The 12,449-nt window shown below is 35.6% G+C and overlaps 1 long non-coding RNA gene across 1 annotated transcript; it reads left to right on the top strand.

The window, feature by feature from the left end:
- The first annotated feature begins 266 nt into the window (after positions 1 to 266).
- Positions 267 to 5,628, top strand: LOC125703606 (uncharacterized). Its single transcript, XR_007380907.1, has 3 exons — positions 267 to 337; positions 4,733 to 4,891; positions 5,014 to 5,628. It is a non-coding gene; the product is annotated as an uncharacterized LOC125703606 (long non-coding RNA).
- The last annotated feature ends 6,821 nt before the right edge of the window (positions 5,629 to 12,449 follow it).

The raw sequence follows: 12,449 nt of genomic DNA, 5'->3' as shown, positions 1-12,449 counted from the left end.
TGTGCGGTGATGCACACTATCTGTATTTGCAGTGGTATATTTCTTTGGGTGATGCATTTTATTACCTTTAATTGGAAATAAGTTTTCTTCTCACTTTTTCAATGTTTTACCAAAGAGTTGCTTCTATTATTTAGTCATTTTTTTGTTTGGAACAGTATATTTTGTATGTCAGAATATAGAAGAAATGTGCTCTTTTGACGTGCATTTTTAAATCTAGGTATTTAAGTTTGACTTTAGGCATCTCAGACAAATGCATCTTTCTTTTCAGAAACGAGGAAAGCCACAAAAATAATTGGATGGGAATGAGAAACTTGCAATGACTCCTCAAAATTGATCAGTAAGTTTGAGAATTCTGTTCTTGGTCAATAACTCAAATCATAGAAGAACACCACAATATGATTTATTTGACAGTTACTGTGAATTTTTTTTTTCCTTTACTTTTCACTCATCAGCAACAAATCAGCATAACACAGGTGTTTGTTTTCTTTTTGTCTGGGTACATTCTCATGGGTTTATTGCCTACAGCCAGAAATATACACTGGCTATGTTTGTATGGCAGGTCTGCCTTTTATTTCCTCATTTTGGCTACCTAACAAACTTCACCTTTACTATTAGTGATGAGAAAAGTCTGCAGATAGGTTTGTTGTTGATTTCATTTTCTATTAAAGGAATTAAGGATTTGGGAGTGTACAAGTTCATAGTGAATTCATTTTTATCAAATTAAAGAGATGCAACAGCAGTTTGTACAAAACCATTTTATTAACAAGCCTGTAGACGAATTTGAAAAAACAATCTGGTTTTGTTTGTTGATTTTTTTTTTAACTGTCTCAACTGCTGATAAGCATTTACTTACAATTATTTTTTTTTACTCCAGCTGATTGCATAAGTAATTGATTTTATAAAAGGTTGAAACATATCAAATCAGAAAACAACCATCAAAACAAATTTGACACACTTCCAAACTCACACCTAGTAAACATAATTTCTGTCAATTAGATCTGTGAAATTTTATGTTTAGGCCTATGATAGGTAGCCCATCGAAGTGTATTGAGTTGTCCCTCAGCATATCAGAAATATACCTCAGATTTAGCCAGTATTTGGGATGTCACAATTGAGTAAGTACGAAAGTAAGAAGACTGTGTCATTGATCTCAGTTTTTGTTCAGTAACAAAGGAATTGAAACATTTCCTATGGTGCAGCGTCTCCTCACTTCCCTCTTTCAACCTCTGAGGGTCTTCAGATCTGTATCTCCTCTGTCCTATAAAATACTTCCAGAAAGAGATTGTTCTATTGTTCTGAGAAGGATCTCTCAGGTCCCAGGATGTTGAGGTTACTATTTTTTAAGTTTGGAAAGTGTGGGTTTTTTTTTTTTTTTTTTTTTTTTTTTTTTACCATTACCTGTATTTTTTCCTTTTGATGATGGCAGTTAACCCAGCTGTGTCCACAGTATGTAGCTGATGCAGATGAGGTTGCATTCTGTATTTTATTTGAGGGCATCTGACAGGGTGAAGGTAAGCAAGATGCTGCTCTTTGGGTCAATGTGGTGTCTCTGGAGTACCAGGCCTTGTGGCATACCCTCAACCCAAACCTCTCCCCTGCTTGGGCAGTGCCAGAATGCCACTGTCTTTCTGGGTTGCTTTCCAAACTTTTTACTGCATGCAAAAATTACAGTAACAAAGGAGCCTGAAAGGGTACTAATTTTTCAGCTAGCGTATTTTTCCTGTTCCCTGTTCCTTTTTGCCTTACAGGAAAGTACATTAGAATCCCAAAGTGATGGAACATTAAAAAACCATCTGGAGATCTAAAGCAATTTTAATATAAATAGTTAAGATAGCATTGATACATGACCACAAAGACAGATATGATCCATTGTAAGTCTGGCAGCTAACCTGCAGTAGTGCTCAGGAACTTAGAACTCTGATTTTAAAAAGAAATCTCTAGATAGCTAAATAAATACAGGCTAAAAATGAGAGAAACTAAAGTTTAGCTGCATAGAGTAAGACTATTTAGAAAATACTTGTGTTCTATTTGAATTATCCACAAATAAACATACCTGCATGTGCTAAATAAATGGAATGAATGTGATGGATATGATGTATGTATAGATATGTGTACATACATATAATATTAAGTCTATTCATGTTTTTATGTTTTTTTCCATACCATAAACACTTCCTAGTTGTTATTTTAATAATTAACTATGTGGTAAATTTTTGGCTTTTAATACCTTAAAAATGCTACTATAAGATATAAAATGTGATATAAAGATATAAAACATCATCCCCCACAGAAACATGATGGAATTGTACAGACGCTTTCCTTTCTGTTTCTTCACAGAAGAGCAGTTGTCTGTTTAAATGGAGTTAGAAATTTTCACTCCTTTTCACGCCCAATTACTTTCTGGACTATTCAGTGTTCGGCACATGGCAGTGTGTGCTGTGCATCTGGCTTCTCTCATTCTCTGGTCCTTGTGCAAAGGGACCTTAGGAAGAGACATGGACTCTGACACTGTTCTTGTGTTCAGCCAAGCCGTGAACATGGGAGACCAGACTGCACACAACTGCTGCAACTGGATTATGCTGGAAATGCAGCCAACCTCAAATCTTTGTGTGATCATTGTATCTGCCACAGTGATGCTCTTCTGGCTTTATTCCACTAGATTACTGTGATGAGTGTTATAACAAGCAGATTTAAAATCAATAAGAAATTCTCCCACGGAGCACTTGGGGCTCCATTCCTTGGATTAAGAAGACAGTTGTACAGCGTCCTTCACGCTGTCCTTCTGTCAGGACAATTCCTGCCAAAGTCAATTGAGTTGACTTAGCAGAATTTTCAGCTCTGCAGTTTCCAGCATGACACCCATACAACACACCTTTTCATCACTCTGTGAACAGCTGACACGAACTGTTATTAGAGAATCTCAATTTCCCCCAGTCCTTGTATATGAGCACTCCTCTGTATCTCTATAAAAAAGTCTCACATCACACTACATCACACTATAGAAGTTACAATGTTTTTTTGTTTCATATTATACTTCAGTATTTTTACTCACGTGATTTCACTTTTATGAAAAATTTATTTAGGCTGTACATAAACAGATATATTTATTTGGCTTCAGTATCTTTTAACAATACACTTCTCTATAGCTGTTGTGAAATGAACTAAATAATTCACCCAGAATTCAGAAATCATTGAAAGTGGCAAAACTTCCTTGCTTAGCTGTATAGCAAATTTTTATTTTGGCTACTTTATTAATGTAGCTGCTATTCCAATCAGTAAGAAAGGCAAGAACCCTCTGGGACATCTAGGAGATCAGAAAGTTATAAAACTATTCATAGTAGGTTTGTGACTGCAGCATAGCTTTGCCTTCTACTCAGTCTATTGATTATTGGACACAAGGAGTAGAACCTTGATGGAGAAAAAGACAATTAAAGTAAGGGTAGATTTGTTCAATTATCTACCAAACAGTGAGATGGGGAAAATACTGCCATATACATATAACATATTTATGTATATGACGTTAATTATTGATGAGCAATTTAAATGTCTTTCATCTCTCCTGAAAACAAGATAAAACTGCATTCTAAAATTAAACTAATCCAATTTAAAATGTTGATAATGTTTTCTACTCAAGGTTTGTGTTTGTTAAACACACTTTTAAGATCTCTTAATGTTTAATTCTCTTTCTGAGTTACTCAGAATAAAAAAAAAGTTTTACAAAAAGATGGTACAACAATGTTTGTCAAAGTACTGTGTCAACATTCTTATATGTTACAAAATAGCTCTTCCCAAACAGAAATTTTCTTAGAAAACAACAAAATCCAGAAATCGGGGATCTCTATTCCTTTTTTCCTTTAAACAAAAACAACAACAACAACAACAAAATATATATACATATAATATAATATATATATTTATATATTTATATATATAATCTTTTTTAAAATGAACAAACTGAAATGTTGTGTATCAAGCCCTTGAAAATTCTTATAACTTCTGTTCCATGATTTTGTTTGCATTTTCCTTACATTTAACAGTTAAAACGAACACCTGGGCTTGCGTAATATATTTCAGGGCCAGGGGCAGTTACTTACTAAGCTGTTAGGTGGAAGGCAAGCTAGTGCAGTTGCTTACTAATAGAACAAGAAGACTTTGGGGAAGTGATGTTTTCCGTGATTACCAGGAACTTTTCTTCCTGCATTCCACCAGGATACCTTCTGAAACATTTAGAAATATTGCATAGACATTTGTGTAAATTCAGTGCCTATTAGATTTTGAGCTCTACACACTAGCTCTGTAGCTCTGGTAGCCTGGAAGAGTACTGCCCAGAAAATTTTCTCTGTACAACTCCACTGACGTAGTTTGTTCATGATCAGGAAGAAATGAGCCTTGGTAGCAAGTCAGTTAATCACTGAAATGTCTCTTATTTGTTGGAGTTACCTATGAATGTACCAGCTGCAGTCATATTGACTTGGGAAGACACCCAAATATATATATATATTTATAAAGTTCCTGGATGACTGTAACAAGAGTGTTTATTTTGCTTCATATGCATCCTTAAGCATGCATTATATGTCAGCAACAATCTGATGCCAGTAATATATTCAGATCTTTAACCAAGGAGTGTTGTTTGTTTTGTACAATGTACTGCTGGCAAACATCTCAGCCTACATAAAATATTTCTTTGGAAAATTTTGCAATAAAAATATTCCTACCTCTTTTGTTTCAACAGGAATACAGAGACAGTACTCATAAAAGTGGAGGCAAGAGAGCAGTACCTTTGGAGTTGGATTCTTTGAGGCAGATTAAATAAATGCTCAGAAGTGAGATAGAAAGAAACCAAAGGGAATGTATCCCTTTCTAAACTTTTTCAAATGGCTTCACGGTGATGGTAAGAGAAGAATTTGTTTATCTATTGCCAGTTTAAAGTACTAAACTATGCAGAAATCAAGACACAAAACTCAGAGATAAGGCTGTAATTATGTCTTTTGTCCACTTTTGTCTTTTGTGCAGAGTATGGTATGTGAAATCACTTGCTGTTTGGAGACTTCTGGATCCTCACTTGTTATGTTAAGCTACAAAATAAATTTTTAACATGACCTCTGAATTTTTCAAGCCCTAGTTTGTATAGTTTGTATAAAGAAAATGCAGAGTGATTACTTTTATTGTTCCAGTGTTTCTAAATAAAAATATATGTGCATAGAGAGGGGAGAGCAAAAATGGGAAGATGTGCAAAATTATTGATAGATTTTAGAGTGCTCTTCTAGTCAATTGCTCTAAATTGGTGTGATTGAATGGAGTGGCCCATATCTAAGTGAGGTAGTCTTGATTTCAGGCTTATTTGTCCCCAGATCAGAAGAGAACTTTGAGATTATCACCATGAGTAGTAGCTAAAACTTTTGCTGCCAAGGATTATTGCAGAGCCATAGGAGAAAGCCTGGATAAGAATAAGTCCAAACTTATCACATTTGGCTCTGAAAGGAAGGACAATCTGCAGAACATATCCTAGAAAGGATGTGACTAGGAAGATGACTGCCTGAAGATGTGCCCTCCAGAAACTCACAGATCATGGGAGTGTGGGAGAATGATAAGAGGGAACATGACTATGAAATGTGTTAAACATTTTAAATAAACGAGACCTAGACCTTCTTCTTCCTTGAAGAAAAGAATCAAAAGTAGAATGGGTGGGAGGTATGGGAGAATTTGTCGAACAATTTAACAAAGTTTTAAATATTTTGAAGTTTTTAGAAAAGCAAAATAAAAGCTATAATAAAATAACTGTAATTTCAAATTCAATAAAGTATATATTGAAAACTGGCAATACCTTATCACTTTGTACTGTGAGATTAACAAACAGAATTTGTAGACAGCTAATATCATACCAGCAAGGTGCCACTTTAGACACTTCAAACCTTCCATCAGTTTTAAATGTGGTGGGAAAATAGACCTGCTGAGGAGATGGAATCTGGAGGAAAAGTTTTTGAAGAAAGCAAGATGTATCTTAAGCTTTTATGAGTATTTTCAAGGGCAGAAGGAGAATACTTTAAAACTCAGGCTTCAAAAAGAGAGTAAAATTAGGGGCAGCAAGATTCAAATATTACTCAAGGTTAGTCAAGATTAGCTGTATGATGAATGTTCCAGAGAATGCTTCATAAATCAAGATAACTAAGATAAATGAAAGCCTAATTTAAGGAGTTTGCTGTCTCTGGATCAGAACTGGAAGGAACCAAATGCCTGACTGCCAATTTATGAGGTACAAGAGCAATACCAGGATCAGGGGCAGATCTGTACAAAACCAAGATTCCAGTTTGGGATACTGTGAGCAAAGTGCTACCCTTCTCCAAAGAGCATAGAAAATAATCAGCTGGGAACTGAAGCTGGACAGCATCATTCATTTTTAAAGACATCCCCTACTGCAGAGAGGAGCTTTGGGCTTTTTAGACTAGTACTTTGCTCCCCTGTCTGTTTGCTACAACCCTACTCATAACTGTACTTTAGTTACTAAACTTTCCTCTCACTGCACATTCATTCCTCTTTTTATGTTTTTTTTCCTTTCCTCTCCTAATTATCTGTTTGAATATCCAGAGGATATGATCAGAAAGGTCTGGACTCCTTTGCCTACATGTTATGCAAAAATTGAGGAGTTCTGTTAAAGAAAGCTAAAAAAAAGACTGAAAAAAATTGCATTTTTAAAGTCCTGTGAGAGAGTTTCATGAGAACAGGGAGGGGAAAAAATCCTGTATTCTGTGGGTAAAGTGAAAGTTCTCAGTGAAGAAAATCTGTAATGCATTGACTTTGTTCAACAGATCCAAAATTCTGCTGGAGTAGTTGAAAGTCCAATGAAAAATGGTAATACTGACAGCGTTTGACAAATCACTCGGGTAAAGATCTTCAGACCAAGGACACTAGTTGCATGAAACTTGAGGAAGAATTTGAACCATGGTCCAGGTACAGCAGGGAGAATAAACTCCATGTGCCTTAAAAATGGTAAACTGGCGTGCTTAAAATCGGGGGTTCCTGGGTATGGACTGCATATTGTGATTAGATGACAACTGCTGGGAGAAGGTGACAGCTAAGTGACTCTTGAGCTTCTCTCAAGTGGGGTAAGACTGATTTGGAATTATAGTCAATGTAATGAAGCCCAGGGAAAATTAGTCCCCACAGTCTAACTACCTAGATTTTACAAATCAGTATTTTACTCCTTTTTTTTCTACCTTCTCCACTGCTTTTCCACTTTCTTGTCCTGCAGATTTCTATTTGTTTAAAATCACTGCCAATGAGTAGGAAAGTATAATTCACTGAACACTTTGTAGTATAATTTAGTTCCTCAGATTTCTTGTTAGGTGCTTCAGTCAGGATTACTTAATTTTTTCACACTTTTAATGCAGGAATCACTTGAAACTAAACTCATTCTTTTTCACTACCCAGAACGCCCAGCAATAAGATGTCATGTTAACCTAATGGAGTTAAGGCCTAGGTATGGATGCCCAGTGACATTCAAGCCATTATTCCTTCTTGCCCATTATTCACAAACATTTATAGTAAAACATTTCATTGCACTTATTAATGTGTAATAAGTAATGCTAAAGTGGGAGTTGCCTTACTCAAGGTGAATATGAAGGGGAAAAAACACTGAGTAACAATTGTCATTACAATGATATTGCCTTGAATAACAAACAGAAGCTATCAGAATTCATCAAATAATTGATAGTGCACCAGGCTGCATAATTTCCTATGGCTGCTTGCTTTGTCCATAGGAGTCTTAGAAAAATGAGAATTCTCAGAGAGCAGAAATTCAGAACACACCTGTCTCCTCCAGGACATTTCCACTTTCTTTCCTTCACCTCACCCACAGTCATGTATCTCCTTCTCTAATGAATGTTAATTACAAAATCAGGAAATATTCTGACATCATCAGAACAGCATGATTAGGCATATCAATAATTTAGTTTAATTAAAACGTTAATCAGAAATAAAGCTTGTTTGCAGGATGTTTTAGGGCCTATTGCCATGATATACCTTTTCTTCAGCTTAAGAATTACATTCCCTATGCACTCCTTCCATGTATTTTTTCCCCTCCTTCAGCTTCCTGACATTCCTGTATCAACTCCTAGAGTCTGTGGGACTGCAAGCTGAGCTAGACTGCATAAATGACTGTCATTGAAAATGAGCAAAAAGAAGATGAATAACATTTTAAATTTTTTCTTTGACATCTGGATTTTTCCTGGGGTCCAACTTGCAGCATGAATCAATGAAAAGTTCCAACATTACAGAGAAGTTCAATGACACAAAAAAGCACAGAGAACAGGAATAAAGAAAAGATGAAGAATTTTACAGGCTTGTCTTCAAGAAAACAGATTGTGGTAGTAGCTTATTAAACATCAGGCACAGCTAATGCACTCTAAAAGGAACTGTTTGAAAACAACATCCCAAGTTATTTTTATATGATAACAGCTGAGGAGAGAATTCAGTAGGATGAACAATGAAAGTTATCTCAGGTATAGACAGACTTTGGCCATTTAGTGTACAGGCAAGTTATTTCAGACTACAAAATAATTAAAGTCTTCTCTTCCCCAATCCTCAAGGTTATGTCAGTGGGCAGTTTGTCCTTTATGAAAAATTAATACCTGCCTTTCCAGGATCTGAACCTGTAACACTGAATATGTCATTTGACTGCTATGACTTGGTACAGCAATTGCTATGTGCATGCTAGTTGGCAATTTGGGGATTGATTTTTACTTTGAGCTTGAAATAGAAGAGACAAGGGGACTTACATGTCATGTAATGCACATACAGTCATCCACCCATCCCCATCTCATATCCCTGTTGGATTATTCAATGGTTAATGCATTACAATTGAACTGTTTGTGTTTATTAGCTATGGAATATTGCAGATTACATTACAAAATTGCTGTACCATTTAGAAATGATTCCTTTATTTTGTTAATTTAGCTAAAAATTTGCAATTTTACATTTTACAGATGTATAAACACATTTTATTACATAAATGAGATACAGAATGTTTATCAAATTTCAGATTATCATGAAAAAGTGTAAAAATTTGATTCTGCCAGCCCGCTGGCATATCTTCCACATTCATGTTTTCTGCCTCAAGTAGTGTAATGAAAGACAACGTTAATGGGAGGAAACAGGTAAAAATACAGTATAGATTATACAAGTAGTAGAAACAGCAGATGTTGCTAAGATGAGGAAGCCTCTCTGACACTGCAGGGAACCTCCCACAAAGAATGTTATTTAAAAATTAATAACCAAAAAATGATTAAGTGCTGTTCGAGTTGCCCTTTCAGAGGGAAGCAGTGTCTGAAGTACATCATAATCTCTGCTGGATCGGGAAAATACAATAGCTTTCTTGTTTGAATACACACTTTAAGGTAGAGGATTAAGCAACAATCATGCAACATATTTAAAACTGAACAACTCTGCTAAATGTATTTTGTATAAGTTATAAATATCAACTGCCTGCACGTGGTACTAATGTTCCACTTTCCAAAACCTCTGCCAACAGTGTCACTCTGAAGAGAAAATAGCTGTGAAGCATACAAAAAATAAGCAGTATTGCCAGATCCTGTTACCTGGGCATTTACAGAGATCAGAATTCTAGTGACTTTTTTTGCTTACTTTTGCTGAATCATATGATTTTAACTGAAGGCTAACAGCATCTGTACTATTACTCCTTCCTAGGAAAGGGCCCTGTTTGGTCACTAGCTAGGCTCCCACCAGCTACTGAAACTGCAAAGCAGGAGCAGCTACTGGGATGAAAGACTACAGGTACTGAATATCCTCATTTCCTCAGAAAAAGTAGAGAAATTAAATTTTTTGCACCTACACTGTGGTGGCTTCTCTTAAAAAGTTTTCTTTTACACAGGTGACAGAGGAGTGACTGTATAAATTTTATCAAATTACAAAGTGATATTCTTGATGAAGACTATGAGTTCTGTGAAAAGATGTAAAAGTTCTCTATGGTACAGTAGCAGAGAATGATAGAAATGAAAGCTAAACACTTTTCCACACTTTTTTAGATCATGCAAAAGATTCAAACTCATAAGGAAGACATTTGTAGCCTATTCAGGTTGGCTATGTAGCCTTTTCCTATTCTACTAGATGCATTCTCTTCATTCTGGTGTCATCTGTAAGATGAAAGAGAAACAAGAGCTAAGAAATTGAATGTTGAAATTATTAATTGATTATGTTTTATAGCTATTCTTCTAAGAAAGGAACTTCCAGGGAATGGAATGGGGAGGGACAGTATGGTTCCATACAAGTTTATGCCGTCTGTACACAGCTGTGAATATAGCAGTCTGAAGTATTCATTTTGGAATGTTTATAATGTTGCTCAGCACCAACATGAATACTGAGTCATGGAAAAGACCTTGGCAGTTGATTCAGTTGAAAATGCAAAGGAGGAGAGGTGACTATCCCACAAAGTAGAAAAACCTCATAATTTCTGGTGAGAACATTAGTACATCATGGTCCAATATGCATTCATATTGAGACTTTTCTTCCATCTGTAGTCCACACAAACATTTACAAAGTGAGATCATAAGAAATGATGCAGGCTTCTGTTATGCCACGGGCCAGAATTTAACTGAGATTTATGTGAGAAAATTTTGTTACTTCTTAACCAGAAAACTGCTGCTCTCTGAGGCTGTTTGCCAGGTGACATCAGGTCTAGATCAAATTCAGAAGTATTTATAGCAGATTTTATCAGCCACAACTGCTGTGTGGATAAGCAGTTAAGAGAAATCGGATGTGTAAAATGAGATTACTAATTTTTTTAATAGTGGAAATAACGGCAAGAAAAATGTTCTGAGAACACACAACTCACTAAAAATGTCAAATTTCCAGTTTCATTTTTTTTTCATATGTTAGTTGACATTAGCACAGGAATATCTATGAAAAATGAAAAGAAAGGAATTTTGCTACCTTTATCTGAAATATGTATGTCCTGAGTGAGACTGCTTTATAAGTTATGGTGTACTAAGGCTATATCTCAGTCTGTACTAAGGCTATATCTCAGTCTCATGAAACACATCTCTGTCAAAACATCTTATGATTAGTTGGGTAAGGAATTGAGAGTATTTTGTATACATCGCAGCTGGAGTAAATTCTTCATTAGGAGAAAGACCATAATTTTAGCAAGTGTGTCTACTTCCAGAATGTAGCATCAAAATATAATGAGCATCATATTCAAATTCTAACAAACACAATACATTTAAAACATGTATAATCACAGATCGGAGTCTATGATTATTAGAATGGGAGTAATGTTTGAAAAAAATGTTGCATTAATAAAGTTTTCCTTTTCCTTCTTCTTTTTTTTTTTTCCCTATTTTCTCTAAAAGCCTTTAGAAAAATAGCAACTACAGCATTATAGCTTAATCTTGCAGATCAGGAAGTTCTTAGTAGCTGACAGTGAAAACAATGCAATCTTCTTTACCACCATCTCAGGGAATAGATATATTTATGTATTATACAGAGGAATTCAAAACTGATGTTCATGGCTTTATTTCACTTTAAAATGTTAGATAAAGGGAATCAGGGACAGAATTTACAAATACAGAAGTGAGTGGTGCTGACAGCAGTTTATTCATGTCCCACATGAGTCAGTTCTGTGCTCTTTTTCAGTAAAATGCAAGTAGACACCTACTTTTAGCTTCATTTCTCTGCTGCTGTGGCAGTACAGCTAGCTGTTAGAGTAGGAACTGTCAGGCAGAAAGTCCAGGTTCAGCTCCTGGATCTGGAACAGTTTTAGAATGCAGCTTTGAAGGACTTATTATAATTTCAGGGGAAGAGGCAATCTGGAGATAATATTTTATTTTCTATCCTGCAAAAGTAATGCAAAAATTAATTAAAGTTTGCAAAACAGTGGGAGATCCTGAGGCTGAATATCCTATAGAACTGCTAATTTATCTTTTATTTCCTTATTCTGCTCTGAAAAATTGAAAGCCCAGAAAGTTCAGTTGACACAAGACATTAAGAAAAACTGCAGAATTATATTGTGGACACTTCTGTTCTCCTGCCATCTAAGCTCTCCGGTAGCAACATCTTCCTTCTATTTACTTCTGCTTCCTGTCACTGGGGAGGTGTCTGGTATGTGGATGGGGAATCGTGTCATTTGAAGCTCTGCTCCCAATAAACACTGCAGCTGCATTTCTGAACCAAAACATGGCCATTTCTGATTTCTCACTGCAACAGAGTCTACGGGTTTATGCTTTCCACTGTGGATGATGGAAAAGTACACTGTTTTCTTGAAATTTTGTCACAAAAAAAAAATGGTTTAACAGTTCTTATTACATAGATTACTTCTGTTTTATTTTTATATATAAAAAGGTAGAAAGCAGGCTTGATGATTCTTCCAATGGATTTTGAAGTTGCTGTGTGACAGATAGCAGTAGAGGGACACATTGACACAATGGTGAGGGATAAGG

This window comes from Lagopus muta, chromosome 1 (genome assembly GCF_023343835.1).
Source record: "Lagopus muta isolate bLagMut1 chromosome 1, bLagMut1 primary, whole genome shotgun sequence".
In the NCBI taxonomy this organism is placed as follows: Eukaryota; Metazoa; Chordata; class Aves; order Galliformes; family Phasianidae; genus Lagopus; species Lagopus muta.
Note: the sequence above shows the minus strand (reverse complement) of the source record. Positions and strands in the feature narration are given on the sequence as shown.